We start from the raw sequence: 26,892 nt of genomic DNA, 5'->3' as shown, positions 1-26,892 counted from the left end.
TTGGCCCTGGGGATATCAAAGAGATATTTATGTCTGGTGTAGTGATAATGGGTTCTATTATATCTGTCCAGGGAGAGTTTCAGAACAGGGTTTACACTTAAGAACAGGGTTTTACAAATGTAATTGACACAGGAGAAAGTGTGGAGATTATGAACTTATGTTTAGCATGTTGAGGGATTTAAACAGGGGGAGCTGAGTGTTGTCTGAAAGCAGAGTTTGTTATTGTTCTGATAGCAGATTTTTGTTGGGTGATGATGGGCTTGAGGTGGTTTGCAGAGAGACCCCCTTGCACAGATACCATAATTAAGATAGGGATCATCTTTCTAAACCCACATGTGTACGCCCACGACGCTCACAGGGCGTGTGTACGCCCACGACGCTCACAGGGCGTGTGTGTACGCCCACGATGCCCACAGGGCGTGTGTACGCCCACGACGCTCACAGGGAGTGTGTACGCCCACGACGCTCACAGGGCGTGTGTGTACGCCCACGATGCCCACAGGGCGTGTGTACGCCCACGACGCTCACAGGGCGTGTGTACGCCCACGACGCTCACAGGGCGTGTGTACGCCCACGACGCTCACAGGGCGTGTGTACGCCCACGACGCTCACAGGGCGTGTGTGTACGCCCACGATGCCCACAGGGCGTGTGTACGCCCACGACGCTCACAGGGCGTGTGTACGCCCACGACGCTCACAGGGCGTGTGTACGCCCACGACGCTCACAGGGCGTAAGTAAGTATATCATTTAGGCTACACAGTGAATCAGCTTTAGGCAATCTTACAGATGCACTTCACAATATTAACTGGGATTCTGAATTCAATAATACCCATGATATAAATTCATTAGCTAACCTCTTCCTCTCCAAAACTCTAAGCCTCTACAACCTTCATTGTCCCCTTCTTACCAAGCAAGTAACTGACAAAAGATTAAACAATCCATGGCTCACAAGTGGCATTCTCAACTCAATCAACAAGAAACATGAATATGAAAAGAAACTTAGGATTGGCCTAGTTTCAAAGGAAGTAGTTAAAAGGTACTCATCAATGCTTACCAGTATCATAAGAGAGGCAAAACTTGCATATTATGTGAATAGATTCAATGAAGCAAAAGGCAACATGAAAAGCACTTGGAAAATAATCTCTAGTATCCTAGGAACTAAACAACACTCACATAACCAAATAAAACTCTACAAGGATGGGGATATACCGTCAACTGATTTAGAAATGGCAAATGAATTTAATAGTTTCTTTTCATCGGTTGGTGCTAATCTTGCCAGTAAAATCCCACAGACTTAGACACATATTAACACATATCTCTCAGGCAGCTATCCAAACTCTTTTCTCCTTTCACCAATCAGCCCGGCAGATGTTGTGTCCATCATACACTCTCTAAAAATCAAGGCAGGGAACACCAGTGAAATTCCGTCCATTGTATACAAGAGCGCCTCCCATGCCCTTGCCCCACCCATATCACTACTGTTCAACAAATCTATAGAGTATCACACCTTCCCTGATATCCTTAAAAAAGCAAGTGTAACGCCAGTCCATAAAGGAGGTAATCCGGCGGACATAAACAATTATAGACCAATATCAAATCTACCCATTCTATCAAAAATATTTGAAAAAATTATTTACAAACAGCTCTATTCCTACCTCGTAAAATTCGATATACTCAGGCCCTGCCAGTTTGGCTTTCGGTCCCAAAAGAGCACCAACGATGCAATCATTAGTCTCCTTGCCGTAATCTACTCAGCCCTTGACAAAAATGAGTTTACGATTGGACTCTTCATTGACCTAAGAAAAGCCTTTGATACTGTTAATCACAACTACCTTTTACTTAAACTCCAGCACTATGGAATCCGAGGCCTTACCCTTGACTACATCCGATCCTATCTTAGTGACAGACACCAATATGTAACCATCAATGATACAACTTCTTCCACTCTACCAATTACCGTTGGAGTGCCACATGGCAGTATCTTAGGACCTCTTCTATTTCTTATATATATAAACGATCTGCCTAATGTCTCTAATATTCTCAAACCTATATTGTTTGCTGACGATACTACCCTTATCTATTCAGACCTCAACCCACATACACTAAATAATGTTGTGAATAATGAATTAAAAAAGTCCACTTATGGATGTCAACGAACAAACTAACATTAAACATCGAAAAGACTTACTACATCTTATTTGGAAGCAAATCATCAAATGCAATTCAGCTACAGATAGACAACATTAACATCAGTAATAAAAATGATGGCAAGTTTCTTGGCCTATTCCTAGACAAGAAACTCAACTTCAGCACCCACATTCAACACATAACTAAGAAAGTCTCTAAGACAGTTGGTATACTCTCCAAAATCAGATATTATGTTCCTAACTCTGCTCTCCTCTCACTATATTATGCACTAATCAACCCTTATCTTAATTATGGTATCTGTGCATGGGGATCTACCACTGCAAACCACCTTAAGCCCATCATCACACAGCAAAAATCTGCTATCAGAATTATAACTAACTCTGCTTTCAGACAACACTCAGCTCCCTTGTTTAAATCCCTAAACTTGCTAAATATTAACTCCCTCCACACATTTTCTTGTGTCAACTACATTTACAAAACCCTGTTCTTAAATGCAAACCATGCTCTGAAACTCTCCCTGGACAGATGTAATAGGACCCATTATCACCACACCAGAAATAAATATCTCTTTGATATCCCCAGGGGTCAAACTTAATCTGTGTAAACACTCTATGCAAATTAAGGGACCTAGTCTATGGAACTCACTCCTTAGTGAATTGAAAAACTGTAAAACTTTTGCCTTATTTAAAAACAAAACCAAAAAGTACCTAATTTCATCTTCTTAGTTTCCTACACTGAGCTTTAAATTTGCTCTGTACCTAGTGTTACCCAATCTCCTAATTTTTATGTAATATCAAACAACCTTATCATTGTGTTCATTGCTGTCTTCTTTTATGTGCTAGCCATATGCTGTATTGTGACTACCAATTTTTGTCAACTACCATTCAAGCTGTCATTGCAATCAATCTTATATTGTTTCTGCTGTATTGTGCCTACCAATTTGTTGTCAACTACCATTCAAGCTGTCATTGCAATCAATCTTAGCTACCTATGTGCTTTAATATACTGTATCTACAATTTTCTCTCATCTTCTTTTTTTCATTCCATGTAACTGTTATCATTTTTTTGTCTATAAATATTGCAAGTATTTACCTCCTTAAAATTTTCTTAGATTAAGGACCTGCCCGAAACGCTGCGCGTGCTAGTGGCTTTACAAGACTGTAATTACCATATTATGTATCCTCACATTCCCAATGTACATTCTTGTATATGCATAAATAAATAAAATAAATAAATAAGTATGGGAGCCGCCATGCCGCGTCTGGCTTGCTGTGTTAGTCCTGGGGCCCTCAACCGTTCCTGGTATGGGAGCCACCATGCCCCGTCTGGCTTGCTGTGTTAGTCCTGGGGCCCTCAACCGTTCCTGGTATGGGAGCCACCATGCCCCGTCTGGCGTGCTGTGTTAGTCCTGGGGCCCTCAACCGTTCCTGGTATGGGAGCCACCATGCCCCGTCTGGCTTGCTGTGTTAGACCTGGGGCCCTCAACCGTTCCTGGTATGGGAGCCACCATGCCCCGTCTGGCGTGCTGTGTTAGTCCTGGGGCCCTCAACCGTTCCTGGTATGGGAGCCACCATGCCCCGTCTGGCTTGCTGTGTTAGTCCTGGGGCCCTCAACCGTTCCTGGTATGGGAGCCAATATAGTTCTGAGATGCTTTTTGTCGCTCTGTGTTGTACTTTCTCCACAGCAGATATGTTCTGAAGGTGAGGCCTCTATGCTTGATACAGCAGTCCAAATGTGGCCGCACCAGAGATGTTTACTTTATTTTCCTTGAAAATAAAGTTGACTTTCTTATTAGAGTTCCCAATTGTTGTGCAACTTTCAATGACTTGTCCCCGTGCATGCAGTCCCCGTGGTGCAGTGGTGAAACCCTAGCCCCAGCACTTCGCGAACAGTATAGTCTGAGTTCGTATCCTGGCCGGGGAGGATTGACTAGGTTCCAATCCTTAACTGTACACCTCTCTTCACCCAGCAGTGAAACGATCTGACGGGTCGTATTCCGGGGTTTTAATTAAGATTAATATTAATCTTAGGACCTAACTGTATTAGAATAAAGGACCTGCCCGAAACGCTATGCGTGCTAGTGGCTTTACAAGAATGTAAAAACTGGTGGACCATCCAAGTCCACCAGTAGTAGGCGTAGGTAAGTAAGTAGGCGTCCATCAGTGTCAGGAGACTATGGAGTTGCGCTCTGGTTGTCGGTCTGGAGTGGCCTCTCCAGGGCGCAAAGCCCGGGTAGGTTGATACGGGGGAGAAGCTGTCACCCATGCAGCAGGTCCCCCTCTCCACAGCACAGAACGTCTCAATTGGAAAGGCAAACGCCAATAAGACAGGTTCCAGCGCCGTCGCAGGAACTGTCAGGACGAGGTTGAAGGCAACAAGGAACTGCCCCCAGGGGGCTCCAGCTCCGGAGTTAACCTCGAAGTTGGTACAAGAAGGCACAGGGACTCCAACCCCAGAGTCTTTTTTGTTGTTGTTACTCTTTTTTGTGGGGGGAAAGGAGGAAAATTGGGGAAATAAAGGAGGAAACTTAGGAAAAATGGGGGAACCACTGACAAGCTGCCGGCTTCCCGTCTCCGTCGTGACCGCTAGACACAAGGTTACTTTAGGCATTAGGACACTATAGGAATTATCATCATCAGGAAAAGATCTCAGATAATTATCACACTTCGATATCTAAGTAGTTCCTCCTTATTACAAATTTGTTTAATACGTTCCTCGATCCTCCGTGGCACAATTGGTTAGCGCGTTCGGCTGTTAACCGAAAGGTTGGTGGTTCGAGCCCACCCGGGGGCGATTATTTAGGCCAACTCTAGGGGTTGACCTCAGACAAGACCGACATAACTCACTTGACAGCGATGTCACACTTGGCCCCGTGATCCAGCCCGTCCTCCTCAAGTCTCCCAACGTCAACAAACTCTCGCGCGTAAGTGACCTTATCCTAACACAACAGAGAACGGCACAGTATGTCAACGTCGCGACCCATCCTCCTGTTTACACAGTAGTTGTTGTATATGCTCCATAGTACAAACGTTGACGTACTAAGTCATTACATAATAGTACTTACTGATCACTTTATAGTCTGAAGTCTTAATTATAGTCTTAATTATAGACTCTTTATAGTCGGAAGTGAAGTATATAGTACTAATTACTTTATAGTCTGGAAAAATAAAGCTAAAAAAACATATATTCCTACGTCTAGTATAGCACACATATGTATGATATTAGGCCTCAGATTGCGTGTATTAGGCCTAGGAAGGTTCAGTTAGTTAAGGTTGTCTTTGCAACATAAATATAAAATCTTTTTCCGGTTTGTCTAAATTAAATAGTTCAGATTTCTACTTTGTAATTGCGTTATACGTCGATATATTTACTTTGGTCCTCATCGTTACTATAAGTACTACCAACACAAGAGGATGGGCTGCAGTTTCACGAGCCGCTACCACCATTGTATTTGTGCTGCTTTTTCATCTATGTTTTCATTTCTTGTTTTCATTCTACTCATTATGCTCAATTAGTATTAAGCTTGTCATTTAAGTTTATCATGCCCGAAACGCTTTGCGTAATAGTGGCTTTAGGCATTGTATGTACTAGCTCTACCTATAAGTCAAACAATCCTTGTAAATATTTATTGTATGTATGTACCTTACCTAAATAAAATTGTATTGTATTGTATTGTATTTTTTAGTACGACAATTGTTGGTCTCGGGAAGAGTATTCGTCAAAAGGCGCCGTTCTATTAGGAGGACGGGTTGAACATCTACATACCGAGTTTTGGCGGCATAACACAACAATTTAGAAAATAATATATAATTATAAACTGCCTCCCAGTCTTTCAGAGCTCATCAACTGTTTAATATGTGTAAAGTCGCCAAAGATTGAGATAACATGTTCGTAAGTACTTGCGTAACTGACTGATGAATCACGGTCCAGACGCTAAATATAATTCTTATGCTTGGAATGTTTACATGCAAGAAGAGTTGCTATAGACCTCAACAAACACGACAGATCAGCCTCCAGGGCTGAGTGGATCCCATACTTATCCTGTAGACCCCATGTATACCTATCCTGTGAGCGTTAGTGCCTCCAATACTTGTCCTGTTCATGAGTGGTAGTGAACCCATACCCATCGTGTGCAGCAGTGATCACATACCCATGCTATGATGTATGTCATACGCAACTGGCTGTGCTCAGTAGCCATGATGTGCGCATCACATGCGCAAGATCAGTACGTACTGGTGCGTTACTGCGCAGAAACACTGAGACTTTTATTTATGAAGAAAATATTACCAATTATAATATTATAAAAGATGTATAAAATGTATTATCCTAATAATATGAGCAGCAGAGTGGCGCAGTGGAAGCGTGCTGGGCCCATAACCCAGAGGTCCGTAGATCGAAACTACGCTCTGCTACGAAATTGTTTTAATGTATTAATAATGTTTCTTCATTACAAATGTAGGTACATAGCAGTGTCTTGCTACCCCCTTCAATATAAGTAATTACAAATTACAGGTTGAGCTAGCTATATGTTAACAAATAAAGGCACAATAACGAATGTGGGAGATTTGTACCTGAATTTACCTGTCACTAGTGTCCTCGACGGATAGTGGAAGTCATCGGCTTGTCAATGATCCCCCCACTCCCCCTATGGTTCATGAGGAATGTTTCTCTTTGGATATTGAACTGAGGTAATATCTTGGTATTTAACGACTTCGCTAGTTAGACAATTCCATGGGATAACCCTAGTTTATAGTTTAGTTCATTTAATATGCACCCCATACCCGTCCTGTGGGCGGTAGTGGGAAGAGTTACAGAGGCACATAATGGGCTCAGGGACTGAACCCCACAATACATTTACCTGAGCAAGTTAATCTTGCTGAGAGAGTTACAAAATTCAATGCACATCATCGCATCAACAATGGGCTCGAGACCGCCCACAAGTACAGTTTCTAAATTAAGCAACTGACATGGTGAGAGCCCTACAGCGAGAAACATTTGTACGCTAACCAACTGTGTTACGGAGGCTCCACTCTCTGAACCCATAAAAATACTTCCTCCTGCTCGCTCCCGATCTCTGAAACCCAATTAATATTTCCTTCCTCCAACTCGTTCCCGCTCTCTGAAACCCTATTATTTATTTATTTATTTATTTATTTATTTATATACAAGAAGGTACATTGGGTTTGTGAGAATACATAACATAGTACAGTAATTGCACTCTTGTAAAGCCACTAGTACGCGCAGCGTTTCGGGCAGGTCCTTAATCTAACAGATAATTTTAAGTAGGTAAATTCTATCAGAATTAATAAAATGATAACAAATACATTGCAAGAAAAAAAATGAGATGAGAGAGAATAGTAAGTATATTAAAGCACATAGGTATATTAAAGCTCTGGTTGATTACATTGACAGCTTGATTGGTAATTTTAACAAGATTAATAGATACCCTACAGCAGATTGACAGCACATATAAGAAGACAGCAATGATCGCAATGATAAAGATGTTCAGATTGGGTACATAAAGATTGGGTAGCAATAGATACAGTTCAGTTTTAAAGCAAAAGGTAAAAAACTATGAAGATGAAATTAGGTACTTTTTAGTATTGTTTTTGAATGATGCAAAAGTAGGACAGCTTTTCAATTCAGTAGGGAGTGAGTTCCATAGACTAGGTCCCTTTATTTGCATAAAGTGTTTACACAAATTAAGTTTGACTCTGGGGATATCAAAGAGATATTTATTTCTGGTGTGGTGATAATGGGTCCTATTACATCTGTCCAGGAAGAGTTTCAGAGCATGGTTTGCATTTAAGAACAGGGTTTTGTAAATGTAGTTGACACAAGAGAATTTGTGGAGTGAGATTATGTTTAGCATGTTAAGGGAGTTTAGGGTATGTTTAGGGCATCTTTATTAATACTTCCTTCTGCTACCTCCCACTTCCTCCCGCTCTCTGAAGCCTTAAAAATATTCCCTCCTGCTCTCTGAAGCCCTAATAACACCACTTCCTGTTTCCTCATGAAGCACATACCTTACAAATACTTTCTACTGCTTTTTACCACTGGCTCCTGCTCTCTGAAGCCCTAAAATCATTTCCTCCTGCTTCCTCCCGTTCGATTTGGCGGTGTGCAGGACAAACATCAATTGTGACACTAGCTCTCCACATATGTCAGTTGCTTAATTTAGAAACCGTACTTGTGGTCAATCATGAACCCATTGTTGATGTGACGACTTATACTGAATTTTGTAACTAGCTTTTCAAGACTGAAACTTGCTTAGCTAAGTGAATTGTGGGGTTCAGTCCCTGAGCCCATTATATGCCTCTGTAACCCCTTCCACTAACTCCCACAAGATGGGTATGGGGTGCATAATAAGTGAACTAAATTAAACTAAACCTCTCATGTTATCGTGACGTCACACACCCCGTACACACACATATTATATCGCTGAAGAAAAACTATGTGCATCTTCGGTAGCAATTAACCGGATTTGGTCCATATAATAACAGGTCACTATATTTCAGGTTTCCGTAGTGTAGTGGTTATCACGTGCGCCTCACACGCGCAAGGTCCCCGGTTCGATCCCGGGCGGAAACATTTGACTTTTTAAATGTTTGTTTTCATAACCCATTGAAATAAACTCAAAGTGTCCAACCACTTGGGTCGGACGGTAGAGTGACGGTCTCGCTTCTTGCAGGTCGGCGTTCAATCCCGACCGTCCAAGTGGTTGGGCACCATTCCTTCCCTCCGTCCCATCCCAAATCCTTATCCTGACCCCTTCGAAGTGCTATATAGTTGTAATGGCTTGGCGCTTTCCCCCTGATAGTTCCCTTCCCTACCCTTCAAAGAGCTAAAATTAATAACAAAGTATATTGACAATATTTATTAAATCATAAAACTTATATCATTTTGTAATATGTTAATACTACATTATACTAATTATTAATATTGAGGGTCATATAAGTATGTATTGTGGAGCAGAGTGGCGCAGTGGAAGCGTGCTGGACCCATAATCCAACTAGAGGTCCGTAGATCGAAACTACGCTCTGCTACAGTCTAATTTTTCCTACCATAACACCCCAAATGACCGGGGAGGATTTACTGGGCGAAATCCTTAACTGTAGCCTCTGTTTAACTCAACAGTAAAATGAGTACTTGGATGAAAAAACGATTCTTCGCGGCGGGGATCGTATTCCAGGGACCTGCCCGAAACGCTACGCGTGCTAGTGACTGTACAAGAATATAACAACTCTTGTATATATCTCAAAAAAAAAAAAATGAAATGTTTATATCTCTAATTAATACAATCCATCCTCCTGTACATTTTGTAACTATGTAGAGCATCGTACATATAAATTAAATATTGACGTAATGGACAATTACATAGTAGAACTTGGTACTATTCACCTTATAGTCCGGAAAAAATACAGCTAAAACCAAACAGATATATTCCTAGGCCTAGTATAACATATATATGTACTATATTTGGCCTCAATTAGCATGTATTAGACCTTGGATGGTAAGTTACGTTAGGTTTTATGAGAAACAAATACAAAGGTTCGGGCCAACCTTGCCCGAAACGCTTTGCGTAATAGTGGCTTTAGACATTGTATGTACAAGCTCTATCTATAAATCCCACAACATGTTTATATCTCACCTTGAATGTATGTACTTTACCTGAATAAACATTTGATTTGATTTTACAAAACCTTTGCCGGTTTATCCAAATTCAATAATACCAAATTCTACTATCCAATTATCCATTACATCAATATATGCACGATGGAGGATGGATGTGTTGCTTATAGGCCCTGCTATTAATATATCATAAGCTCCTACAGAGATTACACACAGAAATCACAATAGCGTGATGCATCAAATGAACAAATCCACAAGGGCCGTGACGAGGGTTCAAACCTACGTCCGAGAGGATCCCAGACGCTGCCTTAATCGACTGAGCTACGACATGGTAAAAGAATTGCAACCACAAGTTCTACTGATCTTACTTGGATCCTGGATCCTGCAACCTCTCTGAGACACAAACCACGATTTTACACAATTCCCCCCATGCACCCGAGCTCTGTCAATAAGCCGCTCTACCTCTTCGCCCTTACTTCATTTTCTAGGATCCTCTCGGACGCAGGTTCGAACCCTCGTCACGGCCCTTGTGGATTTCTCCTACATAGAAGTTAATACTGCACGGTTGTCTTAGGTTTGCTATTAATATAAATGCCGATATTTCTTAAAGTATTACAATTCGGCCGACACCGACTAGGCTATGACGCTCCCCTACCCAACATGACTCATCTTGGAAAGCTGGGCGAGGCTAGTCCCACCAAGTGTCTGGTCACCAACCTCGGATAAACATTCTATTTTATAGATATAGGTTATATAAATATATAGAGGGGGGGGGGTACCATCTTTGGTTGTGTTTGTAGGACCCTCGACCTCGAAGAAGACGACATGCAGCATCCGGGGGAAGCCTTGTGGGGCACCCGCGTACACTCACATATTGTCTTTTCATTCCACCCCTATATTTTTTATTTTGTCATTTTATTTTATTTAAAATGTCATTACACAAAAAGGGTTGCTACATTGGTTACATTCAAAGTACAAGACTTCTTATTACAGGTTGTAGAGTTCCTCCAATATATAGTTTTGTGTTAACTAATACTATTACATATATATTATTACCTATATCTTCTAGTCGTAGTAGTAGCAGACATTCATCAGTCTCAGGAGACTATGGAGTTGTGCTCTGGTTGTCGGTCTGGAGTGGCCACTCCAGGGCACAAAGCCAGGGTAGGTTGATACGGGGGAGAAGCTGTCAACCATGCAGCAGGTCCCCCCTCTCCACGGGGCTGAAAGTCTCCAATGGGAGGGCAAACGCCAATACGATTGGTTCCAGCGCCGTCGCAGGAACTGTGAGCTCCGGAGGTGACCTGGAAGTTGGTGAAGGGACTGATAACCCGGAGACCGCCGTGGTCGGGGCCGGAGAAGAACCACCCCAGCAAGGGCAAGAACGACCCCAGCCTCCTGAAGCAGAGCCTGGGGCTGCTAGAGCCCAAGGAGGAGGACTTCAGAGTCCCGCACCTACGGGTTCCACGCGTAGTTCAATAACTAACTGATAAACATAACTTTAATACTGATTCATTAACTAAGTTCAATAACTAATTGATAAACCTTAAAGAACTGGTGAGAACAACTGTGTACACTTCAGTTTGCTGAAATTTATTAGAGCTGTGCTGCTGATAAAATACGTTTGTGTTCGATCCCCGATGGTCCCAGTGCTTCATGGGCACCGTTACTCCACTCCGACCTCTCGCTTCTTGCAAGGTCCACGTTCGATCCCCGATGGTCCAAGTGGTAGCTTTCCATTCCTTCACTTCGTCCTTATATATCCCAGATGATCCTAATATCCCTTCCAAGTGCTATATAATCATACTGGCCTAGTACTTTCACCTCATAATTACCTTACCTTACCTCGCTTCCTCAGAGACTTTTCCTTCCTGATTTTGTCTTCTCACGCCTCAGTTGTCAGTTGATGATGTATGATGAAGTGGATGAATGTATGACTGTTGAGTTCTTCATTAAGCAGGAAGAGTCGTGGCCAGACTGGGAGGTCGGACCCGGTGTTCACGCGGTCACCAGTTCCAACTCTCAGTGGCTGAAACTGTTTTTCATCTCTTTAATCCCATTTAATATAAATTCATCTTTTTATAGATCTATTCCAGCACATTTTACATATCTATTTATCACATTTACATTAGTTCTTTAATCATCATGTATTTATTAATCCTTTCACATTTTTAGATACTTAATCACTTATATTTATACACTTAATCATCTTTAATAACTATTCATTTGAATATAATTATTTTTCCCCCGTTTCATTTGTTTATATAATGGTTTTATTTATCTATTTATAACTTCGTTACTTTTCCATCACCTTTTATATAACTTTTCAATCTAATACAATTTATAATTTACATATTAGCAATGAACAACGAATGAATTCTGCCCGAAACGCTTTGCGTAATAGTGGTTTTAGGCATTGTATGTACTAGCTCTATCTATAAAGCCAACAAACTTTGTAAAATCTCTTTATGTATGTACCTTTGCCTAAATAAAAATTATTATTATTATTAACAATTTATATGGTGCAAGAATACAACGTTTAACGCTTGATGGGAAAACGAGTCGAGTGTTGCATCACATTGCTAACGTCTTATGAGTGTTGCAACACAGCAATAACGTGTTGTGAGTGATGCAGCGATGCAACACAGGAATAACCTGTTGTGAGTGTTACAACACACAAATGCTATTTTGTGAGTACTGCAACACAGAACTGACGTTCTGGAAGTGTTGCACGCATAAATTATAGATTGGGAATGTTGTGTTACATCATTGCAACACAAGATTAGCGTGTTGTGAGAGTTGCACCGCACAAATAACCCGTTGTGCGTGTTGCAATTCAGGAGTGGCATGTGAGTGTTGCACCACAGAACAGAAGTGTTGTGAATAATGCAACGCAAAAATAAAATATTATGAACGCTGCAACACAGTAATAATGTGTTGTGAGTGTTGCAACGTTGTTATACAAGAATAACGTATCGTGAATGTTGCAGCGGACAGGAATAACGTGTTTTGAATGTTACGTGCAACGGATAGGAATGTTGCGTGCAATAATGTGTTGCGAGTGTTGCGACACATAAATAATGGGGTTTGAATGATGCAAAACAGGGATATTATGTGGTGAGTGTTGCACCATTGCAACGCAGAAATATTTCTGTGTTGCAATAATAACAACTCACTCCTGTATTGCAACGCTCACAACACGCTATTCCGTTGTTGTTGTGAAGCTCACAACATATGTGAATGTCTCAATATATGTTGTTTGTGTGCACGTAGATTATCGTTCATAGCTCCGTTCTCATTATAGATTCCTTTTCTCAAGCATCAATAGAGAAATATAATCACTAATATAATGACTCCCGTGAGATTGTGTTAGAAATATACCAATATTTCCTCTGTACACAAAAGGAATATACAAGTCTTTACCATAAATATTACCTTAATGCCTCAACTATTGACAGAATATTACCATAATTACCGTAGCTATTATTATAAATTGTTTGAAGTCTTCAATATAGAAAAATAACTTGAGGGACTTTTTTGTTAAAAGTTTAGGGCAAGAATTGGAATCTTATGAGTTTGAACACACTATGACGTCAAGTTCCATCGATCTGTTGCTTCTTTCTTTCTGCACTTGCGGCGAACTAGAAGTAAAATAAAAATTAAACCCATAAACGCCAAATACATTGTACTTTATTTCTTCTAATCATACAGATAAAATTCCTGCTATGTGATCATTACTAGAAAATTAAATTGAAGAGTAAAAAATCAGCTATAGTTTTCGATAATATTTAACACTGATAACTAGGGTGAGTACATCTAGGTGAGCACACCTAGATGAGTACATCTAGGTGAGCACATCTAGGTGAGTACATCTAGGTGAGCACACCTAGGTGAGCACATCTAGGTGAGTACATCTAGGTGAGCACATCTAGGTGAGTACATCTAGGTGAGCACATCTAGGTGAGTACATCTAGGTGAGCACACCTAGGTGAGCACATCTAGGTGAGTACATCTAGGTGAGCACATCTAGGTGAGTACATCTAGGTGAGCACATCTAGGTGAGCACACCTAGATGAGTACATCTAGGTGAGCACATCTAGGTGAGCACATCTAGGTGAGCACACCTAGATGAGTACATCTAGGTGAGCACACCTAGGTGAGCACATCTAGGTGAGTACATCTAGGTGAGCACATCTAGGTGAGCACATCTAGGTGAGCACATCTAGGTGAGTACATCTAGGTGAGCACATCTAGGTGAGCACATCTAGGTGAGCACATCTAGGTGAGCACATCTAGGTGAGTACATCTAGGTGAGCACATCTAGGTGAGCACATCTAGGTGAGCACATCTAGGTGAGTACATCTAGGTGAGCACATCTAGGTGAGCACATCTAGGTGAGCACATCTAGGTGAGCACACCTAGATGAGTACATCTAGGTGAGCACATCTAGGTGAGCACATCTAGGTGAGCACATCTAGGTGAGCACACCTAGGTGAGCACATCTAGGTGAGTACATCTAGGTGAGCACACCTAGGTGAGCACATCTAGGTAAGCACATCTAGGTGAGCACATCTAGGTGAGCACACCTAGGTGAGCACATCTAGGTAAGCACATCTAGGTGAGCACATCTAGGTGAGCACATCTAGGTGAGCACATCTAGGTGAGCACATCCAGGTGAGCACATCTAGGTGAGCACATCTAGGTAAGCACATCTAGGTGAGCACATCAATGCCATTAAACAACCTGTCCCGAATTTTTATATTTATTAAGTACTAAGTGTATACCTTGATATACCTTATAGAATTCCAGAGAACAACTGTAGAGTTTCCTTCGATTAAATATATTCAGATCCTTGATGTTTATAAAATATGTTTTTGTTTGATTCCCGAAGTCGAAGTAGTTGGGCAGTGTTCCTTCACTCCGTCCTCACATCCCAGGTCATCTTGATGACCCTTCCAAGTGATGTATAAGCATACTGGCCTAGCAGGAAGGCAGGAAGCGTCGTGGTCAGACTGGGAGGTCGGACCCGGTGTTCACGCGGTTACCAGTTGGAACCGGTGTTCACGCGGTTACCAGTTGGACCCGGTGTTCACGCGGTTACCAGTTGGACCCGGTGTTCACGCGGTCACCAGTTGGACCCGGTGTTCACGCGGTCACCAGTTGGACCCGGTGTTCACGCGGTTACCAGTTGGACCCGGTGTTCACGCGGTCACCAGTTGGACCCGGTGTTCACGCGGTTACCAGTTGGACCCGGTGTTCACGCGGTCACCAGTTGGACCCGGTGTTCACGCGGTTACCAGTTGGACCCGGTGTTCACGCGGTCACCAGTTGGACCCGGTGTTCACGCGGTTACCAGTTGGACCCGGTGTTCACGCGGTCACCAGTTGGACCCGGTGTTCATGCGGTCACCAGTTGGACCCGGTGTTCACGCGGTTACCAGTTGGACCCGGTGTTCACGCGGTCACCAGTTGGACCCGGTGTTCACGCGGTTACCAGTTGGACCCGGTGTTCACGCGGTCACCAGTCGGACCCGGTGTTCACGCGGTCACCAGTTGGACCCGGTGTTCATGCGGTCAGCAGTTGGACCCGGTGTTCACGCGGTCACCAGTTGGACCCGGTGTTCATGCGGTCACCAGTTGGACCCGGTGTTCACGCGGTCACCAGTTGGACCCGGTGTTCACGCGGTCACCAGTTGGACCCGGTGTTCACGCGGTCACCAGTTCCAACTCTATATATGACATGTTAGCTTCCGTTTTTCCATATATTACGCAGATAAAACTTTAGTTTTAATCTAAAACTTTTTTCATCTTTTTAATCAAATTTGAAAATTCAATCACGTTATATTTACGAATTCTAGTAACTTTTATATATACTATATAATTTGTAATTATTATAGCATTACGAAACAGTTAAAACTTGGGGTGAGTGTTGCACACACAGCAACGTGTTGTGAGTGTTGCAACACAGCAACAACGTGTTGTGAGTGTTGCAACACAGCAACAACGTGTTGTGAGTGTTGCAACACAGCAACAACGTAGTGTGAGTGTTGCAACACAGCAACAACGTGGTGTGAGTGTAGCAACACAGCAACAACGTGTTGTGAGTGTTGCAACACAGCAACAACGTGTTGTGAGTGTTGAAACACAGCAACAACGTAGTGTGAGTGTTGCAACACAGTAACAACGTGTTGTGAGTGTTGCAACACAGCAACAACGTAGTGTGAGTGTTGCAACACAGCAACAACGTGTCGTGAGTGTTGCAACACAGCAACAACGTGTTGTGAGTGTTGCAACACAGCAACAACGTAGTGTGAGTGTTGCAACACAGCAACAACGTAGTGTAGGTGTTGCAACACAGCAACAACGTAGTCTGAGTGATGCAACACAGCAACAACGTAGTGTGAGTGATGCAACACAGCAACAACGTAGTGTGAGTGTTGCAACACAGCAACAACGTAGTGTGAGTGTTGCAACACAGCAACAACGTGTTGTGAGTGTTGCAACACAGCAACAACGTAGTGTGAGTGTTGCAGCACAGCAACAACGTAGTGTGAGTGATGCAACACAGCAACAACATAGTGTGAGTGTTGCGTAAATAAATAGCATGTTGTGAACCTTGCAACTCAGAAATGACATACTGTGAAAATGTCAAGAAAATACCATATTGCGATTGTTATAACGCAGAACAAAAAACTCTTCAAAACAACAGAACAACAGAACAAAAAAGTTCTTCAAAAAACTCTTAGCCTTTATAATACCCACTGTCCTATGCTTACAAAACAAGTCACAACCAAAAGGCTCAACAATCCCTGGCTTACAAAGGGAATACTTAAATCTATTAATAAAAAACATGACCTTGAGAAGAAGTATAGGTTAGGAATTGTCTCCAAAGAATTCTCAAAGAATTACTCATTATTGCTATCTAAGATAATTAGACGAGCCAAAACTAAATACTACGAAGATAAATTTACCCAAATAAAGAGCAACATTAAACAAACTTGGAGCACAATTTCACAAATATTGGGATCAAAGAAATCTTTAAATAACAAACCGACTCTCCTGTCTAATAACGATGGTCAGCTTTCAGCCTCTGATTCTGCTATTGAGTTCAATAGGTTCTTCTCTTCCATTGGTTCATCCCTTGCAAATGATATTCCATCTTCCAGTACTGACATTAAGGACTATCTTACAGGTAACTATCCACAGTCTCTGTACCTAAAGCCTATTAATTCCACTGACGTCAATGAGATAATCCTTTCCCTTAAAACCAAGTCTGGTGCCCTTGAGGAGATACCAACTTTAATTTACAAAAAAGCCTCCAGATCTTTAGCCCCTGCTATTGCTGTGCTCTTCAACAAGTCACTTGAACTCCAAACCTTTCCAGATATTCTAAAAAAAAGCGAGAGTAACGCCTGTCCACAAATGTGGTGATCTCACAGATGTTAACAACTACAGACCAATATCAATCCTGCCAAACTTGTCAAAAATTTTTGAAAAACTACTCTATAAGCAGCTTTACTCATATCTAGCCAAACTCAATATACTTAGCCCTTGCCAATATGGCTTCAGACCCAAAAAAAGCACTAACGATGCACTTATTAGTATGCTTAACTCGATTCATACAGCTCTAGATAAAAATGAGTTCCCTGTTGGGTTATTTGTGGACCTGGGTAAAGCTTTTGATACTGTCAACCACCAAAACCTTCTTCATAAATTACATCATTATGGAGTCAGAGGACACTCCCTACAATACCTCAAATCCTACCTTACTGACAGGCTCCAATATGTTTCTGTGAATAATACAATTTCGCCCACCCTACCCATCAACATTGGTGTTCCTCAGGGCAGCATACTTGGCCCTCTCCTCTTTCTCATCTACATTAATGACCTTTCAAATGCCTCCCAACAATTCAAACCAATTCTATTTGCTGACGACACAACCTTCATTTACTCCAGTCCTGACTCCCTTGCTCTAAATGCCACAGTAAATACTGAGCTAAATAAAGTCCATCTTTGGCTAACTGCCAACAAACTCACCCTTAACATTGACAAAACTTTCTATATTCTGTTTGGCAATAAATCCTCTAGTCAAATAAATCTCAAAATAAACAATACCCAAATTTGTAACAAATTAGATGGCAAATTCCTTGGCATTCTCATTGACCACAAGCTGAATTTCCAGGGACACATTCTAAATATATCAAAAAAAGTTTCAAAAACTGTGGGCATTCTTTCTAAGATCAGATATTATGTACCACGCCCTGCCCGAGTGACTCTCTATTACTCCCTTATCTATCCATATCTCAACTATGGTATTTGTGCTTGGGGCTCTACTACCCAAAATCACTTACGTCCTCTAATTACTCAACACAAAGCTGCTATTAGGACAATATCCAACTCTGGCCCCAGACATCACTCGGTACCCCTACTCAAATCTCTGAATATGTTAGACATTAAGTCACTGCACATTCTCTCATGTGTATTATACATATATAAAACGCTAAACTATAATGCCAATCCTGATCTCAAAAGCTTCATAGAAGGTTGTAACAGAACCCATGAGCACCACACCAGAAATAAATACAGTTTTGATATTCCTAGAGTACGCCTTAATCAAACTAGAAATGCTCTACAAATCAAGGGACCCAGAATGTGGAATGAACTTCCCAACCATGTTAAAGACTGTACCTCCCTCAACCAGTTTAAGTTAAAAACGAAGCTATACCTAATAAATTCCCTGTAACCTACCTTACCCTTCTACTGTCAACCAATGTCTGTTTTTCTTTAAAGAGCGCTGTTTGTCGCCTTGATTGTATTTGTGCGTTTTCTTCATCTTTGTTTTCATTTCTTGTTTTCATTCTACTCATTATGCTCAATTAGTATTAAGCTTGTCATTTAAGTTTATCATGCCCAAAACGCTTTGCGTAATAGTGGCTTTAGGCATTGTATGTACTAGCTCTACCTATAAGTTAACCAATCTTTGTAAAAATTTATTGTATGTATGTACCTTACCTAAATAAACATTTAATTTTATTTTTATTTATATTTTTAACAATGTGTTGTGAGCACTGTAACATAGTAATAACATGTTATAGGTATATGTGCAACGTTACAGCACAGGAATAACGTGTGAGTGTTTCACCAGTCAGGAATACCTTATTGCAACCACATAATTTCCATAATATGAGTGAGTGTTCCAAAATGTTTTTTTCTGTGTTGCATCACTCACAACTCCTCATTTCTGTGTTACAACACTCACAACTCCTCATTTCTGTGTTACAACACTCACAACTCCTCATTTCTGTGTTGCAACACTCACAAAACGCCATTCACATATGTTGCTAAACTCTCAACATGTGCATATGCATTCGTGTATGCTAAATAAAAGAAAAATCTTAACCTAATGTATTCGTCATATATAGTGATGTATACCTGTCTTCTCTAATCTTTCAACTAGGGTTCCTACCTTGCGATCATTACTAAAACAAACATGAACATTTCAAAATCAGCTTAAGGTATCAGTAATACTTAAGTAATAAACAAGATGAAAGACTGATAATTAGAGTGAGAACAACTAAATGAGCACATGAAGGTACTCATCTATTTGTGCTTGCGGTAGTGTACAGGTTCCTGAGCCTATTGGGCTCTATCATATCTACACTTGAAACTGTGTATGGAGTTTGCCTCCACCAAATTACTTCCTAATGTATTCCATTTGTCAACCACTCTGACACTAAATAATCACTACACACGACCGTAGTATGATATGTGATCACGTCTAGGTGAGCACATCTAGGTGATCATCTATGCCTATAAACAGTAAGATTATAGGCATAGTTGATGTGCTCACCTAGATGTGCTCACCTAGAGGTGGTCACCTAGATGTGCTCACCTAGAGGTGCTCCCCCTAAATGTACTCACCTAGATGTGCTCACCTAGATGTACTCCCCATAGATGTGCTCACCAAGATGTGCTCCCCCTAAATGTGCTCACCTAGATGTGCTCCCCATAGATGTGCTCACCTAGATGTGCTCACCTAGATGTACTCATCTAGATGTGCTCACCTAGATGTGCTCACCTAGATGTGCTCCCCATAGATGTGCTCACCTAGATGTACTCACCTTGATGTGCTCACCTAGATGTGCTCACCTAGATGTGCTCACCTAGAGGTGCTCACCTAGATGTGCTCACCTAGATGTGCTCACCTAGATGTGCTCACCTAGATGTACTCATCTAGATGTGCTCACCTAGATGTGCTCACCTAGATGTGCTCACCTAGATGTTCCTACCTGTATGTGCTCACCTAGATGTGTTCATCTTCATGTGCTCACCTAGATGTTCCTACCTGTATGTGCTCACCTAGATGTGTTCATCTTCATGTGCTCACCAGTAAGACACATGGTGGTGAAATACCATGGGAGAGTGTGCCTGTAAGACACATGGTGGTGAAATACCATGGGAGAGTGTGCCTGTAAGACACATGGTGGTGATGTACCATGGGAGAGTGTGCCTGTAAGATACATGGTGGTGATGTACCATGGGAGAGAAAACCTGTAAGACACATGGTGCTGATGTACCATGGGAGAGTGTGCCTGTAAGACACATGGTGGTGATGTACCATGGGAGTGTGTACCTGTAAGACACATGGTGGTGATGTACCATGGGAGAGTGTGCCTGTAAGACACATGGTGGTGATGTACCATGGGAGTGTGTACCTGTAAGACACATGGTGGTGATGTACCATGGGAGAGTGTGCCTGTAAGACACATGGTGGTGATGTACCATGGGAGAGTGTGTCTGTAAGACATTGTGGTGATGTACCATGGGAGAGTGAGCCTGTAAGACACATGGTGGTGATGTACCATGGGAGAGTGTGCCTGTAAGACACATGGTGGTGATGTACCATGGGAGAGTGTGCCTGTAAGACATGGTGGTGATGTACCATGGGAGAGTGTGCCTGTAAGACACATGGTGGTGATGTGCCATGGGAGAGTGTGCCTGTAAGACATTGTGGTGATGTACCATGGGAGAGTGTGCCTGTAAGACACATGGTGGTGATGTACCATGGGAGAGTGTGCCTGTAAGACACATGGTGGTAATGTACCATGGGAGAGTGTGCCTGTACGACACATGGTGGTGATGTACCATGGGAGAGTGTGCCTGTAAGACATTGTGGTGATGTACCATGGGAGAGTTTGCCTGTAAGACACATGGTGGTGATGTACCATGGGAGAGTGTGCCTGTAAGACACATGGTGGTGATGTACCATGGGAGAGTGTGCCTGTAAGACATTGTGGTGATGTACCATGGGAGAGTGAGCCTGTAAGACACATGGTGGTGATGTACCATGGGAGAGTGTGCCTGTAAGACACATGGTGGTGATGTACCATGGGAGAGTGTGCCTGTAAGACACATGGTGGTGATGTACCATGGGAGAGTGTGCCTGTAAGACACATGGTGGTAATGTACCATGGGAGAGTGTGCCTGTAAGACACATGGTGGTGATGTACCATGGGAGAGTGTGCCTGTAAGACACATGGTGGTAATGTACCATGGGAGAGTGTGCCTGTAAGACACATGGTGGTGATGTACCATGGGAGAGTGTGCCTGTAAGACACATGGTGGTGATGTACCATGGGAGAGTGTGCCTGTAAGACACATGGTGGTGATGTACCATGGGAGAGTGTGCCTGTAAGACACATAGACATTCACACAAAACGCTATGCGTGCTATTGGCTGTACAAGAATGTAAGAACCCTTGTATACAAAAATAATAAATAAAATACAATAATATATCATAATATATTACTGTATTATATCACAATTATGTAAAATATCGTAATTCCTATTGTTTAGCTTTCTAAGTTTGCTCAAGCATTACAGTGATTACACTGCACACTGGGTTACAGTGTGCAGGTGTTTAACATTAGGGCCATTACATGGGTTACAGTGTGCATGTGTTTAACATTAGGGAAGGGGGGGCAGGGTGCATACAGGTTTCACATACAGCTGTAATTAGGTCAGTTCCAGTCTCATCTGTCCTGCACCTCGCAGTGTTCTACAATGTTAAAGATTTTTCTTTTAAACCATTTCATATATTAATGGGCCCAGAGACATCATCTATAACTTTTGTTACTCCTCTGCATGATCCTTTTTTTCTAATTTCACCCAAAAAATCATAAAACTTTTTCCTTGAAAGATTATCGGCAACTTTTGATCTCACAATATTATCTTTCACTTTCTTGATGATATTGAGCCCTGGTGCCACACCTGAGCTGGGGCCACCAACCGTCTCTGGGGCCCCCTGCATCTTTATGTGGGTAATGCCAGAAGGTCTGGCCCCCCCCCCCTGCATCCTTCCAAAGGTTATGCCAAAAGGTCTTGGGCCCTGCTGCATCTTTCCGTAGGACATGCCAAAACGTCTGCAGTACCCTGCATCTTTTTGTGGGTTAGGCCAAAAAGTCTGGGGCACTCTGCATCTTTTCATACGTTATGCCAAATGGTCTGGAGCACCCTGAAACTTCCCATAGAGTTTTCCAAAAGGTCTGGTGCACCCTGCATCTTTCTGTAGGTTATGCCAAAAGGTAGATCTATTTGGAAATTCTCTAACATGATTATTCCAACTAGGAATACTACTACTTTTATTGGTTATAAGATAAATACTCTCTTCCCCTGCCCTATCTAGCACTGAAACGACTGATGTGAAAAAGTCCTTGAGATTGTTCTGATGCAAATTGCACTGAATAATATTGCAAGCAATTGCATCACTTATGATTTGAGTATTCGTTAAGTAGCATTTAAACTTATCCAGGTCAGCAAGAGTGGCCTTCCTACGTTTAGGTGTGTTCTAGGGAGGTTTATGTTTTCTTTGGCAGCAGCAACTTGTGAGTGAGGAATAGTGGAGGTGGCCATGGCAGGATGATACCAGGACAGGTTGTCATCACTGACAGCCTTATACTTAAAGGTGTGACCAGTTATATCATCAATAAGAAGATGATCAATATGAGACCTTCCATTCCTATCTCATGACATAAAGATATAGTTAATAGTAAATAAATCATTAATAGCAGGATTATTTAAATTTTCAGCATCCAAGAATTCATTAAACAAATTTAAGTATACATCTTGGCAGGTAAAATCAGTGTTAAAAATCACCTACCACCCATGAGTTCAGCATTATTTTATAAATTAATTGATATATTTCTGATTATACATTTCCATACTCATCTGCACAGTTGATATTGCTTGTGAAACCATGCATATACACACACACACATAATCAAATACTGCTGAGCACTTTTCAGGCCCCTGACAACTGAGTGGACAGCACATCGGGTTCATAGTCCTGAGGTTCCGGGTTTGATCCTTGGTGGAGGCGGAAACAAATGGGCAGAGTTTCTTTCATCCTGATGCGTCTGTTAACCTAGCACTAAATATGTACCTGAGAGATAGACAGCTGCTACAGGCTGCTTCCTTGGGATTGTGTAACAAAAAAGCGGCCTGGTCGAGGACCGGGCCGTGGGGGACGATAAGCCCCGAAATCATTTCCAGATAACTATAGGACACAAGTATAGCAGGAGTGAGCCCTGATACAATATTGACAACCTCAACTTTACATTGCATATTGTTATGCCCAGGATAGCAGCAGCACCATAGGGTCTTCCAGGACCTGACCAGTCAATAGACATGTCAATACTGGCAGTGGAAAAAGAACTATCAATAAATTTGAAGTGGTTTTGATATTCATAAGATGTAAGCCAGTGTTCTTGCAAGACAAGAATATTTTGCACATGCCAAAATGCTTTTAACGTTCATATATTCAGGGTTTGTTATTTCTCTAATTACCTTAATAACCGGGAATTATAACTTTACAAATACTGAAGCATTGTCATGGGGGTAAATAAACCATATTACGTGAAGATCATTTATGTGCTAATTAAAACAACACTTATAGTAAGAGGACAGTAAATTGGAATGTTGAGACAATTGTCAAGTAATAATAATATAATAATTAACAAGTTTTAAGAGCCATCTATTGCACATTATTCTATCTATAAATAATCTGAACTAATAATAAAGCCTAAATAAATAATAATTAAACATCATCTTGTGCTTGGCGTTTGTGGGGCGTATACTCACGACGCACCCCTGGGGGGACCCCGGCAAGATCGGCGATAGCTTGTTGTTGAGTGTCCTGCCTCTAATTGTGGCTCCATGGTAGGTGTGGGGGCATATTCGGGAATGAATGTTTCTTTTTCGTATCTATGCTGTATTCTGTTCCTCCTTTCCCTTCTCAGGCTCGTGGGGGTGGGCGACCAAGCCCCCGAGTCGGTCAGTGTTGGAAAACCGGGCTCTGTAGACCCTGCTGCATTGGGGCCCCGACCTAGCTCCTCCTTTGGCCTCTGACTACTCCCCTCCCTCTGTGGTTGGGTCGAGCCCCAAGCCCCCAGTGGTGACTACCTCGTCCCCTGGCATGGCTCAATCTCAAGTTGTAACTACTGCACCTTTTAACCCCTCTCTGGGGGTTCTCAACGCCATCCTCGACACGGCCGCAGTCGCTCGGTTCTTTCCCGTTATGATGCCTATCAAGCCTTGTTTGGTCCCGCTTCGTGGGCCAAATACTTTGATCTCCTCCCTCTTGATTCTGTGCCTCTTGACGATTTCTCCCTCCATCGACATCTTGTTGATTCCGTGGATGCCTCTATTATCTTCAACCCCACTCATCTCGGTACATGTGTGGTTGCTGCTCCTTCCCAGGATTGCTTGGCTGCCTTATCCTGCCTTGGCGAGACCCCTGTTCGGGTCTCGAAGAATGCTCAGTTGAATGCCAGTGTTGACACTATTCTCCTCCCGCCCCATGTTGTGACCGGTGTTCGGAATCTGCAGGACTGCCACGATGATATTCGGCATATCCTCGATGCCCAGGGCCATTCTATCCTCCAGGTGGACACGTTTACTCGTCCCCCTCGTGGTCGTCGCTGTCAACCCCTTCGGGTTGTGAAGATTACCTTTGATGGTAGGACCCTTCCCCCCCCCCATCCCCCTGACATTCTTGCTGGTGCCAGGTACTCTGTCCAGAAGTACATTCCTTCTCCTAGGCTCTGTAACAAATGCTGGAGGTTTGGGCATGGTGCCCTCCACTGCTCTGGAACTCTCTCTCTGTCCTTTGTGTGGGGGCGAAGGTCACTCTAAGACAGAGTGCACTTCTCCCCAGGCTCGCTACCTCGACTGCGGTGAGGCCCATCCTACCTTCTCCCGTGCGTGTATCCATTACAAGCTTGAGGCAGCCGTCCTCAACTTGAAGCACCGGGAGCGTTTATCCTTTCCTGAGGCGAGGCGCCAGGTTCGCCGGCTCCTGCCTTATGCTAACGTCTCTTAAGCTCGCGTGTTGCGCTCTTCCTCTCCTCGTCCTTCCCACCTTCCTCAGACTCTCAACTGTTTCCGGGCCTTGGACCCTGATACGCCCACTGCCCCCTCCTCTGTTCCTATGAGTTGTCCTGAAGGGTCCCCCTCCTGGTCCTCTGTCTTGGGTCCCGTTCTTTCTACCCGGTCTTTCATGTCTCCTGTGTCTTCTTCCTCGTCGCCCTCCAATACTCCTTTCCATCCTTCTTCGTCTATTGACTCTACCCGCCGCCTGTCAGTGCGGGCTGATGTCCATCTCTCTCCTAACGGCCGTCGTGTGTGCTCTCGTCCAGCTTCTGTTGAGACGCTGGAATCCGTTGCCCGGTACGTAGTTGCTGGGACACCAGTGTCTCTAATTCAGAAGTGTAAGCTTGGCTCCTCTCCTTCCTCCTCCCCGGCGGGTAAGAAGGCTTCGCTTTCTTCCTCGGCCCCTACTACTGACTCTATTACTCCTTCCTCTCCCGTTTTGGTGGTTGTGCCCCCTGTTCCTGCTATGGAGGTTTCTTTGGCCTCTGCTTCCCTCTCGGTTACTGCTCTTGCTGAGGTGTACTCCCCTCTTTCTACTCCCCCTCTTCTTGCTGCTGTCCTTGACTGCTCCTCTCCGTTGTCTCTTCCTTCTCCTCCGGACCCAGCCCGCCCACCTCTGGTCTGTTCTCCCATTTCCTTCCCTCCGTCTTTGCTCAGTTTACCCATGCCCCCTAACCCTGACTTTGCTGACCCTGATCCCAACCCTGATCTTCTTTAACGTGCTATGTTTTTCTTTCGCCTTTGTTTCTTCCTTGTCCTCTGTTCTTTCTCTTCTCGTCGATGTCTGTTCTTCAATGGAACGTTCGAGGTTATTACGCAAATTTCCTCGAACTTCAACTTCTGATTTCGCGGTTTTCGCCCTTTTGTGTCTGTCTCCAGGAGCCGATGCTTGGTGCTCGTCCTGGTAGCTTTCGTGGCTATTCCTTTCTTCCCCCCCCCCCAACTGTTGCTGGAGCTCCTAATTCTTCTGCTCTCTTAATTCGCTCTGATGTTCCCTTTGTCCCCTTACATTTTCCTTTGCCTCTCCATTGTTCTGCTGCTCGTATCTTTGTGGAGAAATGGTACACAGTTTGTTTCATTTATCTCCTCCCGAGTGTCCTGCTTTCTCTTCCTGATCTGAAACATCTAATGACTCCTTGTCGGAGCCTGTGCTCCTGCTGGGTGATTTCAATTGTCGTCTTTCCCTTTGGGGTGATGTTTTGACGAACACCCGAGGTCGCCTTCTTGAGCCGTTTATCCTTTCTTCCTCCCTGTCTCTTCTGAATTCTGGTGAGCCCACGCATTTGGACTCTCGGACTCTCTCCCTTTCCTCTCTTGATCTTTCTCTTTGCTCATCTTCTCTTTACTTAGATTTCACGTGGCAGGTTCTTGATGACCTCCATAGCAGTGACCATTTCCACATCCTTGTGGCACCTTTTTCTCTTTTCGCCCTCCCCTCTCCTTCCTTAGGTGGCAGTTTGCTAAAGCGGACTGGAACGTATTTACCCTCGGTGCTGCTCTCTCTGACCTCTCCCTCGCTCTCTCCTCCTTTTTCATGACACTGTTTTCGACGCTGCCCTCTGCTCTATTCCTCGTTCTTTCATTTGGGGTCCATGGAAGTGCGTTCCCTGGTGGAGTGCAGACTGTGCTCTGGCTGTCCGCTGTGAGAGTGCAGCCAGGAAGAGAGACCGCCATCGGCAGACG

At 43.1% G+C, this 26,892-nt stretch overlaps 2 non-coding genes across 2 annotated transcripts; both read left to right on the top strand.

Annotated features, from left to right (window-relative positions):
- The first annotated feature begins 6,489 nt into the window (after positions 1-6,489).
- On the top strand, positions 6,490-6,561 carry TRNAM-CAU (transfer RNA methionine (anticodon CAU)). Its single transcript has one exon. It is a non-coding gene; the product is annotated as a tRNA-Met (tRNA).
- A 2,106-nt stretch (positions 6,562-8,667) lies between these two features.
- Positions 8,668-8,740, top strand: TRNAV-CAC (transfer RNA valine (anticodon CAC)). Its single transcript has one exon. It is a non-coding gene; the product is annotated as a tRNA-Val (tRNA).
- Positions 8,741-26,892: the final 18,152 nt, after the last annotated feature.

The sequence above is a fragment of the Procambarus clarkii genome, chromosome 71, assembly GCF_040958095.1.
Source record: "Procambarus clarkii isolate CNS0578487 chromosome 71, FALCON_Pclarkii_2.0, whole genome shotgun sequence".
In the NCBI taxonomy this organism is placed as follows: domain Eukaryota; kingdom Metazoa; phylum Arthropoda; class Malacostraca; order Decapoda; family Cambaridae; genus Procambarus; species Procambarus clarkii.
This window is presented reverse-complemented; position numbering and strand designations above follow the sequence as displayed.